Source organism: Lissotriton helveticus, chromosome 9, assembly GCF_964261635.1.
Source record: "Lissotriton helveticus chromosome 9, aLisHel1.1, whole genome shotgun sequence".
Taxonomy (NCBI): Eukaryota; Metazoa; Chordata; class Amphibia; order Caudata; family Salamandridae; genus Lissotriton; species Lissotriton helveticus.
In genome coordinates this window covers 789,512,436-789,526,527 of record NC_136070.1, presented here as the reverse complement: position 1 = coordinate 789,526,527, position 14,092 = coordinate 789,512,436, and the positions used below count along the sequence as shown (strand labels likewise).

The following is a 14,092-nucleotide window of genomic DNA, read 5'->3' as shown; positions in this document are numbered from 1 at the left end:
GGTCCTGATGCAAGGGATACAGGATGATGAAGATGCTTAAGGATGCTGAGTCGGTGTTGCAGGTCTTCCCGTGGCCATGACTCTGGCCTCAGGGGTGAATATCCCACGAAGACCGGGTGAAGTCCTGCACAAAACCAATTGCCACTGGTCTATTGGTATTGGGTTACAGCAAACAGAGGTTCTTTTTCACTTTCAGTAACTTTCACGCGGGGCGACCAAACTGCACCCCGATGACTCTCCCAGGTCTAGCAGATTCTGGTGCAACTTTTGAGGTTTGAGACTAGGTCTCCCAGGCTGTACCTCAGCATCCAGCCGTGGTCACACTTTTTGGTGCTGGGCTCTCAAAGGTGCAGACTTCTCATCTTTTATGGCCCTGTGGCTGTAACAGGAAATCAGCCAACTGACTCTTGGAGTCACCTTCTCTGTTTGAGACTCAGGCACAAATTTCCCATAAGTGGGCTCCACTGGCATAGTTCTTTCTTTGCTATCTCACAATACGGCTGGTACGGCCCAGCCTTGAATACAGATTCTCTTAGCTGGGTCCAGGAAACAGCAGGGAAGTCTTTCTTTAGTCCTCTCTCCAGTACAGACGTGATACGTGATTTGGGTCCCAAGGGTGCCACTTTTATTCCAAATATAAGACTAGGGGGATGTGGCGACTAACTGGCCATTGGTACCAGGTCCCCTCCTGCCTGATGAAGACTTCCCACGAAGTGTGGTTTCTAGCTAGCCCAGAATGCACTATTCAGCCCTCTTCCAACATGGCAGAACCCAGAAGTGTGGCTTTCTGGGGCTACACCTCCTTTGAACAACCGGTTTGGCAATGGCTTCCCCCTCTCTGCTCTAGATGCCAGCTTGTCTGCTAGAACAAAAGGGAAGCCCCTTCTGTGTGTAACTACCATTTGGCCTTCAAAAGTGGCTTCCCCTTTCAGGAGAGGGCAAGATGGCTGCCGACAGGTTGTGGTGAGCAGTCGCTGCAAGACCTCTCTCTACTATACCCCCCCTGATGGCTCTTACCTGAAAAGATGTGTGCTCTCCCCGATGGCGTTTGAGCTCCTGACACAGAGAAGCCTTTGCTGCTACGAGAGCCTGAAAAGGGGCATCACTAAAAGACTCGGTTACGGGGCCCTATATCTGAGGGTGGCAAGTGCTCTCGGAATACTTGGAGCAATTCGGGAGGTGAAGTACTGCAAGAGGATGCCTCCGCGACCGCAGCGGTTGGAGAAGGAGAAGGAGAGGGAGAAGGGGAAATCTCTTCCGGACTCCGCGGTAGTAAAACATCCGCCTGATATTGTAAGGAAGGACGCCGTACCTGCCACCCTGAAATCGGGTGCGATCCGGAAGATTGCTGCGCTGGCACCAGCATCTAAGGGGAAAAAGGCAGAAGTGCGAGGTAAAGCACCAACAAGGGGGGAGCAACCCGAGGACGGGACTCCCACAGCAGTAGCACCATCGGACGCGGAGAAGCAGAAGATAGGGGGGCTGCCAAGAGGCAAGGATGTTGCGCTTCGGCAGCCCACCCTGATGGAAGTCTTTACCCCAAAAATCGGGCAGCAGTTCGAGGAAGGTTTACCCCGGGATAAAAGCGTCCTCGAGGACGCTGCAGAGGACGCCGCTTCTGACGCGGCTTTGGTCGTTGCTAGGCAACGCTCGAACACAGACTCGGCTTCAGGCTCGGGCGGAGGCGGTGGTGGCGGTGAGCTCGCTGGAAGCCCGGCGAGTGCAAGCAGGACAATGGAGTCTCCAGCGGCCCAAGTGGCAGACAGGAACCTGGGTAAGACTACCCATACCGGAGGGGCAAATGCCTTAGCGAGTAGCGTGGTGAATGAGGGGCTAGGGACTGGCACAGCAGGGAGTGCAGACATGCTTGAGGCCCTAATGCAGGTCGAGGTCGCACTGAAAGCAGGGAGCTCATGGGGTAGCAAGGCCAGCCTGGCTAATAAGAAGAGTTCGTTATCGAACAATGTGGAGGGGCCTGAGGGGACTGAAGGAGGCTCAGTAGAGGGAGACTGCTTCTATTCTGTGAATGAGGATACGGATGTTTCAATTACAAGTGAGACTGGGACAGAGGAGGAGGAGGAGGATGGGTCACTCTCGGCCTCCAGCATGTCAGGGAAAGAAAGTACACAGAAAAAGAGATGGACTAAAGGAAGAAAGCAGGCTTCAGGATCAGGGTCACCAAACAGGGGTGGGAAGAAGCTTCTCTGGGACTACTCGGCCACTTCACAGACCTATGAGGAGAATAATTTGGCACAGCTTCAGGCCCCTTTTGATATGATCACCAACACGCTGAAGCAGATTCAAGTGGAGGCCAGGGCCGAAAGTCGAAGGGCGAGACATGCGACGAAAAAAATACATAACACTTTGAAGAAGGTTAACAAATTGTATGATGGCATGGCAAATAGGGTCACTGAGGTTGAAGAGAGAACAGGAAGATTGGAGGACGACGTGGGTGCTTGGCAGGAGTTTAAGATTAACCAGGAAAAGGTGACTGACGATATGCTCTGGAAGATGGAGGAGTTTGAAATCCGCCAGCGGCGGAATAACATTCGCCTCTTGGGTGTGGAAGAAGGGACAGAGCGGCAGAATATTCTGCAATTTGTTGTAAATCTGCTTCAAGGGGCTTTCCCGGAATCGGACTGGCAATGGGAGAGGGAGGTACAACGGGCCCACAGGTTCCCCTTTACAATCAAGAAAGGGTGGGGTGGAGGGGGCCAGGCAGGTAAACCACCTCTCCCTTGAGCAATTTTGATAAATGTTGGGAATTATCTTCTTAAAGAAGAGCTTATGGAGAAGGCAAGGTCAGATAGTAGACGGTCATTTGAGGGTACCTCCTTTTTCACCAGGCCAGACTTCTGCCATGTCACCGTAGAGAGGAGGTGGAGGCTGAGGCAACTCATTAAGCCGTTTCAGTTAATGGGTTCTGAGGCTTATCTGTTATTTCCAGCATGGCTAAAGGTGGTTACAAAAGGAAGAGTATCAATGTGTTGGTCGGAAATTAAAGCCCAGCAGTTTTTGGAACAGTTAAAGTCGCAGAAGGGAGGCTAAAAAAAAAAAAACTAAAAAAAAAGATGCGCTTGGGCTAAAGTGTCTAGGGATATGGTAAAGGATGGCAATGTTCTTGCATTTTAATGGGGGAGCACGGGGGGATTACAAGGAATTTGGGGGGTAGAGAGGGAGGTTAGCGACTTCCACATACTGTAGCAACCACACATAGGTCTCTCTGACCTATTTGCCTGTAGAGGGGGGAGGGGGTTGGGACAGGAAGGGGGGGTAGGGAGGGACAGGGGGCTTTAGGGGGTCAAGGGGGGAAGAAATGGCAAAGAAGAATTGGTTTGCACAGGTCGGTACAGCACAGAGGAGGACAGAGTAGCACACAAGCAAAACAGCTAATATAGTACGTGGTCATGAAAACACAGCACATGCAATCAAGTGACAGACTCAACTTGAGAAATAGTATGTGGGGTTGTTTACTATTATGTACGGAAGGGTTCTTAGTCCATGGGGAAATGTTTGAAATTACTAAATGAGTTGTAGGATTGCCACCATAAATGTCTGTTGGTTAAATGATGTAAATAAAAGACTCAAGGTGGCGGCACTGTTGAGAATGTTGCGACTGGATTTAGTATGCTTTCAAGAAACGCATATAGAGGCATCAAAAAGCTATCTTTTGGGACAGCTGGGATTTGTTGTTCTTGCAAATTCTAAGCAAGGATCTAGGAATAGGGGAGTGGCAATCTTGGGTAGAACTGGGGACGTGGCTGTGATTAGGAAAAAGGAGGATCAGTGGGGTCGGTGGGTGATTCTGGAATTAACCTTTAAAGGGGAGAAATTCACCCTCGCTACGGTCTATGGATCAACGGAGGATGATCCCGAGATATTTCAATATTTGGACATGGAGTGGGCGCATTGGCCAGAGCCAATAGTAACCTGCGGGGACTTTAATATACATGATCCTAAAAGCACATTCTCACAGGCGGGAGGTTGTTATCTAGGTAGGAAAAGGAGAACGCATAGAGCACTATCTGATCTGGTCATTCACAACTCTCTGATCGATCCTTTGATCAAGATTTATCCAAGCAGAGACAGTAGTACATTTTATTCTGCCCCCCATAGAGTGATGGTTAGGTTAGATTATTTTTTGATTACTAGGTCCTTGCTGATGGGGGCACAGATGGAAAAACATCCCCGTGGGGTATCAGATCACAGCCCCTTAGTATTAATTATTGAAATAGGTCAGGACCAGAGGAAGGAAAGGCAATGGACTTTTGAGAGAGCTTTGCTCAAGGATGAGGGATATAGGGAGTACATGGAAGGTTGGATTAGGAGCTTTTGGGATATTAATAGAGGAACAGCTGCTCCAGGGGTGGTTTGGGATGCATTTAAGGCCGGAGCGCGTGGGGAAACTTTGAGTTATGTACTTTCAGCGCAGAAAAGGGAAAAAAGCAGAATAGAGGAAATAAACAAAAAGCTGATGGAAGCTGAAGAGGAATTGGTGGTAGCCATCCGGCAGCGGCTGTCGCTAGAAACACACTTACTTAGAATCGTCTCTCTTAAAGCGGCAGCCACAGAGCATATATCTAAGAAGGCAGCGGTGAATTATTTAATTAGGAAGGAAGGGGCATACGAGTTTAGTGAGAAGGTGGGCCATCTGTTGGCGGTCCGAACTAGGCAGAGGCTGGCAGCATCAGACATTTCGGAGATCATAGATGGACAAGGAGAGAGTATTGTAGGGATAGAAGGAGTGAGGGAAGTTTTTAGGCAGTTTTATGCATCACTATACCAGGAGGGCAGTGGGGGAGAGCTTCGAGAGATCGAGGGGTACTTGAGAGGTGTCACACCGTCACTTATTGCCGCGGAAAGTAAGGAGGAGCTGGAAGCACCCTTTCAGGTGGAGGAATTTTTAAGGGCATTAAGTACTCTACCCTCGGGTAAAGCTGCTGGTCCTGACCAACTGCCGGTGGAATTTTATAAAACATTTCAAGGAGTATTAGGCACATATATGTTTAACATCATGAGGCAAGCACAGCTTGGAGAAGCAATTCCTGATTCATGGGGTGGAGCGGATATAGTTGTGATCCTTAAGAAAGGGAAACCACCAAATCAGCCAGGCTCTTACAGACCGATTACCCTTATTAATGCTGATGTCAAAGTCTACTCGAAAATACTGTCCAAGAGACTTGCAGGGATTATTGAGAGCTTAGTGATCTGCTCACAGCATGGGTTCATACCGGGCAAAGGGACTACGTAACACACCAGGCAGGTGATCACAATGTTTGATGCGGCAGGTATCCTGAGAGACCCTATGGCGGCACTCTTTCTCGACACCGAAAAGGCATTCGATAGAGTCTCCTGGGAATATTTATGGTGTACCCTAAGGTGGAGTGGTATAGGGGAACGGTTTATTAAAGCAATGCAGACTTTATATAAGAACCCATCAGCTAGAATTAGGGTCAATAGGGGGTATTCAGCAGCAGTCAAAATAGAAAGAGGAACTAGACAAGGTTGCCCATCATCCCATCTTCTATTTGCATTATATTTAGATCCCTTTTTGCGTAGGTTGGAAGGTAATCAAGGGATTCCCAGAATGAGCCTGAATGGTTGCGAAGCAAAAACACTGGCTTATGCAGATGACGTAGCCATTTTAACATCTAGCCCGGAGAGCGCCATTAGGGAGGTGGAGATAGAGGCTCAGAACTTCGGCCAGGTCTCTGGTTACAGTCTGAATAAATCTAAGACCCAGATAATCTGTAATCACCATGTACAAGGGGGCATAGACCCAAGAGTAGTAGAATCTGCAGTTTACTTGGGGGTGGCAATATCGGCTGATGTTGAAATTGTCGTGCAGAACAACAGGGCTCCCTTGATGGGTAGTGTAAAATCGGATTTGGAACGGTTGAATAACCTCCATCTTTCTTTAATGGGGTGCACGAACATAATTAAGATGCTTATATTGCCTAAATTTCTGTATCACTTTAGGGCAATCCCTCTTTTCTTCGAAGCAAAATGGTTCAATACACTGGAAGGTATTCTTAATAGATTTATTTGGGCGCAGGGCAAAACTCGTAGGGCATATAGGTTCATGACACTACTGAGAGAAAGAGGTGGATGGGGGGCACCGGATTTTAGATTATATTATTGGGCTGCTGCAATTCAGTATCTGCAAGGGCTGATAGGAGGGGGGGGGGGTTTAGATCAAAGAATAACAGATTGTTCCTCTAGAATGTATGCCGCCGTCCTGGGAGAGGATATGGAAAACTGTTTTTTAACATGCGTAGAGTATGGGTACTATAAAAGGACCAGATTTAAGACAGTTGAGGCGGGTATCAAGGTATGGAGTGCTTTTATGAAAAAGTTGGGCATAGGGAGATTTAACCGGTATACAAGGTTGTTTAAAAATAGATCTTTTCCAACTGAGGTATTTGGGATATGACAATGGAAAGGTGGCGGCAAAGGGGATTGTTCAGATAGGAGATGTTAGAAATTCGGAGGGTTTTGTATTATTTTCGGATTTGAGGGATAGGTTCGGATTGGACAGGCAGGATTTTTTTAAGTACCTGCAGATAAGGAGTTTTCTAGGGTGTAAGCACGGGGGGCAGGTGGGGTTTAATAGAATTGAGATCATAGAGAAAATAAGGTTAGGGGGGGATTGCTCGATACGAAGTTTCTATGCCAGTTTCTTAGATGCAAAGCAGGATGATATGGATAAGTATAGTGATAAATGGGCAGGGAAACTGGAGGGCGAGATAGGATGGTTTCAGGACTCACTGGATCTAGGACGGACAGTTCTCTGCTCTGCGTCGTTGCAGTCGCAACATTATAAAACCCTTTATTCACTCTACTATACCCCGGCCAGGATAGCGAAATGGGGTGGGACTACAGGCATTACCTGCCCGCGCTGCAACTCAGTAGAAGCAGATATAATACATATGTTTGCACTATGTCCACAGCTGCACACACTCTTAAGGGATATAGAGAACTTCATTGAGGTCTCCTTAAGCATTAAGATAAGTCTTAGACCTGTACACATATTGTTAGGAGTAGTCCCTGAAGATGGTATCCCGCAGCGGGATTTCATCTTTGTTGCCATGGCTGTGTATAGGTTATGCATAGCCAGGGCCTGGTTGGATAAGAACCCCCCAGGTTTGCAAACATGGTTGTCTAATTTGTTGGCAGCATATAATTTAGAAGAACCCATCTATGCAAGGAAAGGTAAGAAAGGAAGACAGTTGGGGTTACAAATTTGGGAACCTATTAGTAAATGGCGAGCGGGGTTGTGGTAGTCATGAGGATTTCGGTAGTTTCTGGGTAATGTTTAGGAAATGTCTGTAAGTAGGATTATGCATGAGGCATTGGGACTTTATGTATGTTTGTAAATTCATTTTTCGGAATCAGAGGCGAAGTACTGTTATGTTTATGTTTATGATTATCAATTTATGGTTTTGAAATTGTGGCGCTCTGTCTAAATTATGTGCTGAATGGAAAATAATAAATATATTTAAAAAAAAAAAAGTGGCTTCCCCTTTGAAGCTCGCCTTTTGGGCTCACACCCATTTTGGCCATCCTGCTAGGACTAGGTCACATCTCTTTCCTCAGTAGGTTTGCTCCTCTTCCTGAGAGTTCATTCTTACCTCTAAACAGGAGGGTAGAAGACTGCCTTAAAGATTGCAGCTTGTGTGCAACTGTAAACAACTACTGTCAACTCTGGGCAACAAAGTGGCAACCGTCTAAGGTTATGACGATGCTGGTAGCAGGAATCTGCTGACCAGTCCCAAGGTGCACTGTCTCAAGTCAGCTCGAAGGCTAAATCCATTTAAAATAAATTAATCTTGCTGATTGCCAAATTCTGAAAGTATCTTCTTTAATACTTGATAGATGAATTTGCTTTGTACAATGTAATTACTTCTGCCAAAACATCAATCATTAAAGAGCATGTGTTATTCAATACATCCACAACTCAAATGCATTCCATTGTTCGAACATCCCAATGCATTTCAGGTCGGCATTACCCTTCATCAGGGAATACTCAAATCTTCATGCTCGTGAACTCAATGGAACTCATGTGCGTGCAAATACACTGTACAAAGCATATGCAGCTCTCAAGTATTAAAGTACCAATGTTCAGAATTTTGAAATCAGTAAGCTTAATTTGGTTTAAATGGATTTCTCCCACAAGCTGACTTGAAACAGTGTATTTTGGGACTGGTTAGCAGATTCCTTCTACCAGCCTCATCATAGTATAACCAATGCTTACATGAACAGAAAACACACCAAGACAGCATGTTATATTTTGTCTAAATCGAAGTGATATTTTAGTGATACCATTGAGTGCATCTATTGGTCTTCAGCTTTCATTTAAATTTTCTAAAGTTGCCATTTGTACAAAAGTTACATTAAATTCAACTTGAGCAACAAGTGGGGCTTACTGTAACAATTTGTTTGATACCTTGAAGTACCATTTTAAATAAGCTCATTTGTAAGTTAGCACTGCTGGTTTGCCAGTGCGTAACCCCATAATCGCAAGAGGGAATACTAGCTTGCTAAAGTAAAAACAGCAATGCAGGGCTTTTACTGTCAGGACATGCAAAATGAATAACACACATGTCCTTCTTTTGAATATGACGCACTCTACCTTTAGGGTTCAGTGGGCCTGCGTTAGGGGTGAATTTTTAATATTAAAATTGAAAGTCTGGGTTTTACCATTGGTTTAAATGGAAAAGTTGAGTTAGCGGTTTAAAAACCGCTCTGGCCAGCGTGTAATGGCAGGATGGGAGTTATGCCTTGCTTTGCTTTGTCACACTTGTGGTAGCACAATAAGCTCTGCAGTCCACGAGGAACACTTAACTTTCATGCCCTGGTTATCCCTAATACCATATTCGAGGGACTGGCAAGTTAATTAGCAAGCTAACTTATGCCAATTGTGGGTGAGCTAATTACACATATACTGTTTGAAGGGTGAGACCATCGGTCTGTTAGGACTCAGTGCAATTTTAGAGTCGAAAAACCAGCAGCATCAGCCCAAAAAGTTTGGGGTGATCATGCAAAAAAGAGGCATTTATTTACATCTGCCATATTTCAATCATGCTGCATTTCTCATCTGGGTTTCAAGGCTCCCTGTATAGCTTAGGATACTTTTGGAGGACCCCTTTATCCTCCAGTTGTTTCTGAGAAAAACTCGGGACCAACTCCTTAGAGTTCTCAGCCATTTGGGCATTTCTGGAGTCAAATCAGCAGCAGGATAGAGGGTAATTGTTTGGTAGTCCTTGCAAGGCTTGGGAATGGCCTAGGTTCATGTCCATCTATGTCATATGCTGTTTGGCAGTGTAAATGGGACACTCTACCCATCTAGAGAGTTTTCAGTCTCTGCTGTGGAGTTCTCTGACTGCATAGCAAAGGCAGACACATTTTCTACTTAGAGAAATTAAATAGGTATAATAGAAAATAAAATGGGAAACAACTCTTTAGTTTTGAAAGTATCCCTAGTGTTATATGAAATAATTAATAAAATATTGTATTTGTTACATGCATGCAATTATAGAGATGTGTGAATGTTATCCTATCTGTGTTATATGTTTTTTTTCTATACACTACATGTTGGGTGACTTTGGATGTGTTAGTGTGTGAGAATAATTAAACTAATCATAAGATGTAATCTGTGAATGGATGACTGATAAGTGATGTGTTAAAGGATACATATTACATTACAGACTTGCTAGTGTAGATGTGACATCATGGTATTTCAACAGTGATGTCTTAGTAGTAGCTCAGGTGAAAAATGAGGCCACTCATTGCTCACTCTCTTGCAGACCCAGACCTCTGTTCAGTGTCCCACTCTGGGAACCTAGATAGGGCTATAGTTTAGGGTCGAGTAGGTCAAGGGTATGTTCTACATATAATATATATTAACCAGTGTTTGTTTAATGGGTGCCTATTGTGATGGGGTGATATTATGATTGACTACATTTGTGATAATGCAATAATAGGGACTCTTTTCAGGCCATGGGGAGGGAGGACCTATGGGCTAGCCCTGAGAAAGCATGCGCAGCTACACCCAAAAAACAATTAGCTAAAGCTGTGAAAGACTATAAACTGAGCAACCTAATTCAGGCAGTAACAACTACCAGCCTTACAAATGGGTTCCTTGATTTTAAATCACAATACCAATTTGAACAGGTATTAGATCTAATTCAGCCGCCTCTTGCAAGGAAGCTGTACCTTCAATTCAGATATGGGTCACTCCCGCTCTATTTTGTAACTAATAAGTGGGCGGGGGTCACTAAGTCTTTATGCCCGGGATGCATGGTGGAGGAGGAAACAGTGACCCATGTAATGCTATTCTGCCCTGCATATAAACTGTCAACGACAAAATGGATCATTCAACTGTCTAGAAACCTGGGCATTAGAAATTATCGAGACTTTTTCAGGATCCTACAATCTGATACAGCAGCTGTATACGTAGTGGCGTGTGCAAAATTCCTTTTCGCCATGTGGCTTAAAAGAACACATTTGTTAAAGAATGTAACTTAGCTATTGGTGGCTGTATTTGACTAAAATTCAATGCCTTACTGAAAACGGATCCTAGTTTTATGGTGTTTTTAAAGGATGGTTTTAAATTGTCTTAATCTTAAATTATATTTTTAAATATTAGGTTTTAATTGGACAAAGTGATTCCCATTTCTTAATTCTCTGATGCCTGTGTAACCTGTGTATGCTAATAATCTGTACTTCCTAGTGCTGCTATTGATTATATTTTAGTGTATTGTAAAATTTTACAGGTGCTTTTATGGCCGAAATAGCCGCAATAAAGTTTTTTTGATGATGATAACCCAATAACTACATGCTATGTCAGTGTGAATCGGAGAAAACAACCTAGTAGGTACGTCACCAAAATCTCAAGCAACTTAATGATGTGTATAAGGAGACTGCTGGCAAATGTAGCTGTCATTTGTGCACCCTGGAAAAGCAACATATACATCAATGAAGTAGCCCAAGGCCTCACAAACAGCTTCTTAGAGGATCAAATGACCTGTGTCTTTTGCAGAAGTGGTGTTCTCTGTGTCAGAATTGCTGGAGTGCCAAATATGTGCAATCAATGGCACCTAATACCCAAAAGAAGTGGACAATGCCATACACTTTCCTTGCTGCCTGATGCTTTACTGCCAGTGAGGGTGGCATGGTGATTCATCTGAGTACCTGACACAAAAAGCATTACTGGATTGACTGACATGCCCACAGTGTCCTCACTGATCCACTGGAAAGGTACAATGGGCAGGAAATTGAGTGCAGCCAGTATTTTGTACGACACATTCCTTGGAGTGAGATATAGGTGTTGTCTGCTGCTTCTTCCAGTCTGTAACCATAGCAAGGATCACTTCTAGAGTGAAGCTGTGTCTAGCAAAGAATACTTCTTTGGACACCCCAAAGATGCTGATTATCTGTCTGTAAATACTCTCTCTCCTCATCAAACAATTGTTCCTTAAAATGTGGGTCAAGGCAACAAAGAAATTCACTGATATGGTGAAAATAAATGGGTTGGTGTAGGGCTTTATTTCTTTTGTGAGTAGGCTATGTATGATTGGGTAGTGGTGTAATGACTTTCACCTGTAGATTGGTGTGGTGGAGTCTTGACTGTTCCCTCCCCCTCATTCCCTTGCAATTGCTGGTGTGTTGAAAATGAAGCAATGCTTGTTGCTATATTGGACCTCTATACCTTTTAGGTACATTTATTGTTGTGTTGAAAAAAAAACTGTACTCCCACAAAAGTACATCAACCCTGACACAAAATCATAGTAAATCTGGGCATGTATATGTAGCAAAGTAATGACAGAAGCTGGATTTTGCATGAGCGGACAGCGGAGCGGCTGCTGATTGGCGGTCACCTGAATGCCCTGTCAAAAATTTAAAGAAACAAAGTGCTGCCCTTTCTCCAGGGTAAATCCAACACAGCCAAGGATACCATGCATGAGGGAAAGGTTCGGAGGCAGGCTTCGTGGAATAGCAGCAGCTCTCTCCAGCAGTTAAAAATATGCTTGCAGGACATGAGCTAAGGCCCCGGTTAGCTGAGCTGAAGATGGTCGACCAGCATGCTGTGTGGTGGTCCTTGACATCATGGAGTGGGGTGATAACCAGGAGAAGAGATCTCCCATTGATTATAAGGGTAAAGGAAATCCCGAGACCTGCACTGTACTTTGGTCACTTCCCTCTGTGTACTGAACCCTCTTTTGTTACAAGTGATACTGTAGTCCAATCAGGTCCATGCAGTCTCATGAAAACAGACTGTGACATGGTAGGATGATGCACAGCTAGACCTCCCTGTGAGACTAGGGGAGAACAACAGAACCACTGAGTGAGTTATGACTCTGTCTATGGCATGCGGGTGGAGTTAGGACATAGAGCACTAGGCTTGTAGGTGCCTCACAAGGGACGTGTTTGCGTCTTTTGGGGAGAAGGTTGGCACAGAAGCATCCTGCAAAGAGGTGAATAAACATTTTTGGGTATTTTAGGAAAACTGATGGACAACAAATTATTAACCACACTGGTTGCCAAGGAAGCCCAAGAACATGCGGGGAATCTTGCCTTTGGCAAAAAGTGCAGTTTCTGTAGAGCACATCCTCTGTCATTATTACCACGGTAGATGTGCCCTGAACTGAGTTACTATAGAGTTATTGGTAGGAAATTCTAGACCATCAGGGGTATACTAACTGCATTACCTAAACAAATTCAGAGCACAGCACACTGTGGTACACTGAGGGGAGCATCTCTGGCAACCTCATTGGAACAGCAGCTTCATCCTATCACCTAAAAAACACGGACACCTTTGTCATGCAATCATATACCTATGTCCTATTGCATTCAATCATATATCAAACAGGAACTGTTGATACAGTGTGGGTGTGGGGCCAGAATAGAGTAGATGTGGTACGTGAGTTAGAATAGAGCTCGGAGTACCAGGATCAAGTTTATTCCGGGGTCCCCTGCTCTACTTAAAAACGCGGTACTCATTGGAAAATAATCTTTCCTATTCCGAGTCTAGGTTTAGTGTATACTCTGATCGGTCAACATGCTTCTCGCCTATGTATAGTGACTGGCGATTCTTCAGGACCTACAATAAAGATATTTGCTTAGAGGAGCAACTGTCTACGTCAGTATGATCTACCTGAGTATCTAGTGCTTATAATTATGAACACATGTAAAGAAAAATGTATTCCGTATGTTATACCTGTGTTGTGCGTCTTCTACCTAATGGTTAGAGAATCTAGGCAACAGCAGTACCCGGCGGGCTGTACATCGGGTAAAGACTTTCAGTATCTTGGATTTAGTCGCCTGTGTCGTTGGCCGTATCACCTACCCCACGCCACCGGGTCTAATGTTCTCTGCTATGCAAAGATTCCTCACTTTCATCTGATGTTCATCTGGGGGAGAAAACCAAAAGCGGAGGAAGAAACATTTCCACAGGTGAGAACCCTGAAAATGCAATTAAAGTCAGAGGAAATATTGAAGATTTAACCAATATTGGACAGCCACAAGAAGAGAGTGGACACATTCACAAAGCAGAAAAATCAGATGTAACCACCAGATGTTGTTTCCCTCTTGGGAAAGAAGTGGTGAGTCATGGAATGTGGACATAACTTCTGATATTAACATGAAACTGATAGTAATGTTGATGAAGGGAAACAGCTGTTTAATATGCTCACTTGTACTAAAATGCCCAGTCTGTAGCTTAATTAAATCTTGGTCAAAATTTGGTACAGGATTTCCTTGACTCTATTAATATAGACAGACTTATTTTACCCCATAAAGACACCACTATAACTCCGACCTGCTTAAGTAATATAACAAAAATGTGTTATTTCAAAGGAGCAGCAGCCTTGAGAAAGCCTTACATGTGTGCCCCTTGATAGGGCAAAACATGTGTTGGCTGACAAATTAACAACTTGCAACTGATGACTATTAATAATTGTAATTGGATGTTATTTACAAACCCATGTGGAATCTCTTTGTTTTTTCTCTAATGCTCACTAAATCAAGTCTTATATGTCACAGCAACTAATTTTTTATTATTTTTGGTATCTGCACCCCTCTATTATAAATA

General features: G+C 44.3%; 1 long non-coding RNA gene across 2 annotated transcripts in view; it reads left to right on the top strand.

The window, feature by feature from the left end:
* LOC144782976 (uncharacterized) overlaps positions 1-14,092 on the top strand; it is a 58,221-nt gene that overhangs the window by 28,589 nt on the left and 15,540 nt on the right. The gene's annotated exons all lie outside the window — the stretch shown is intronic.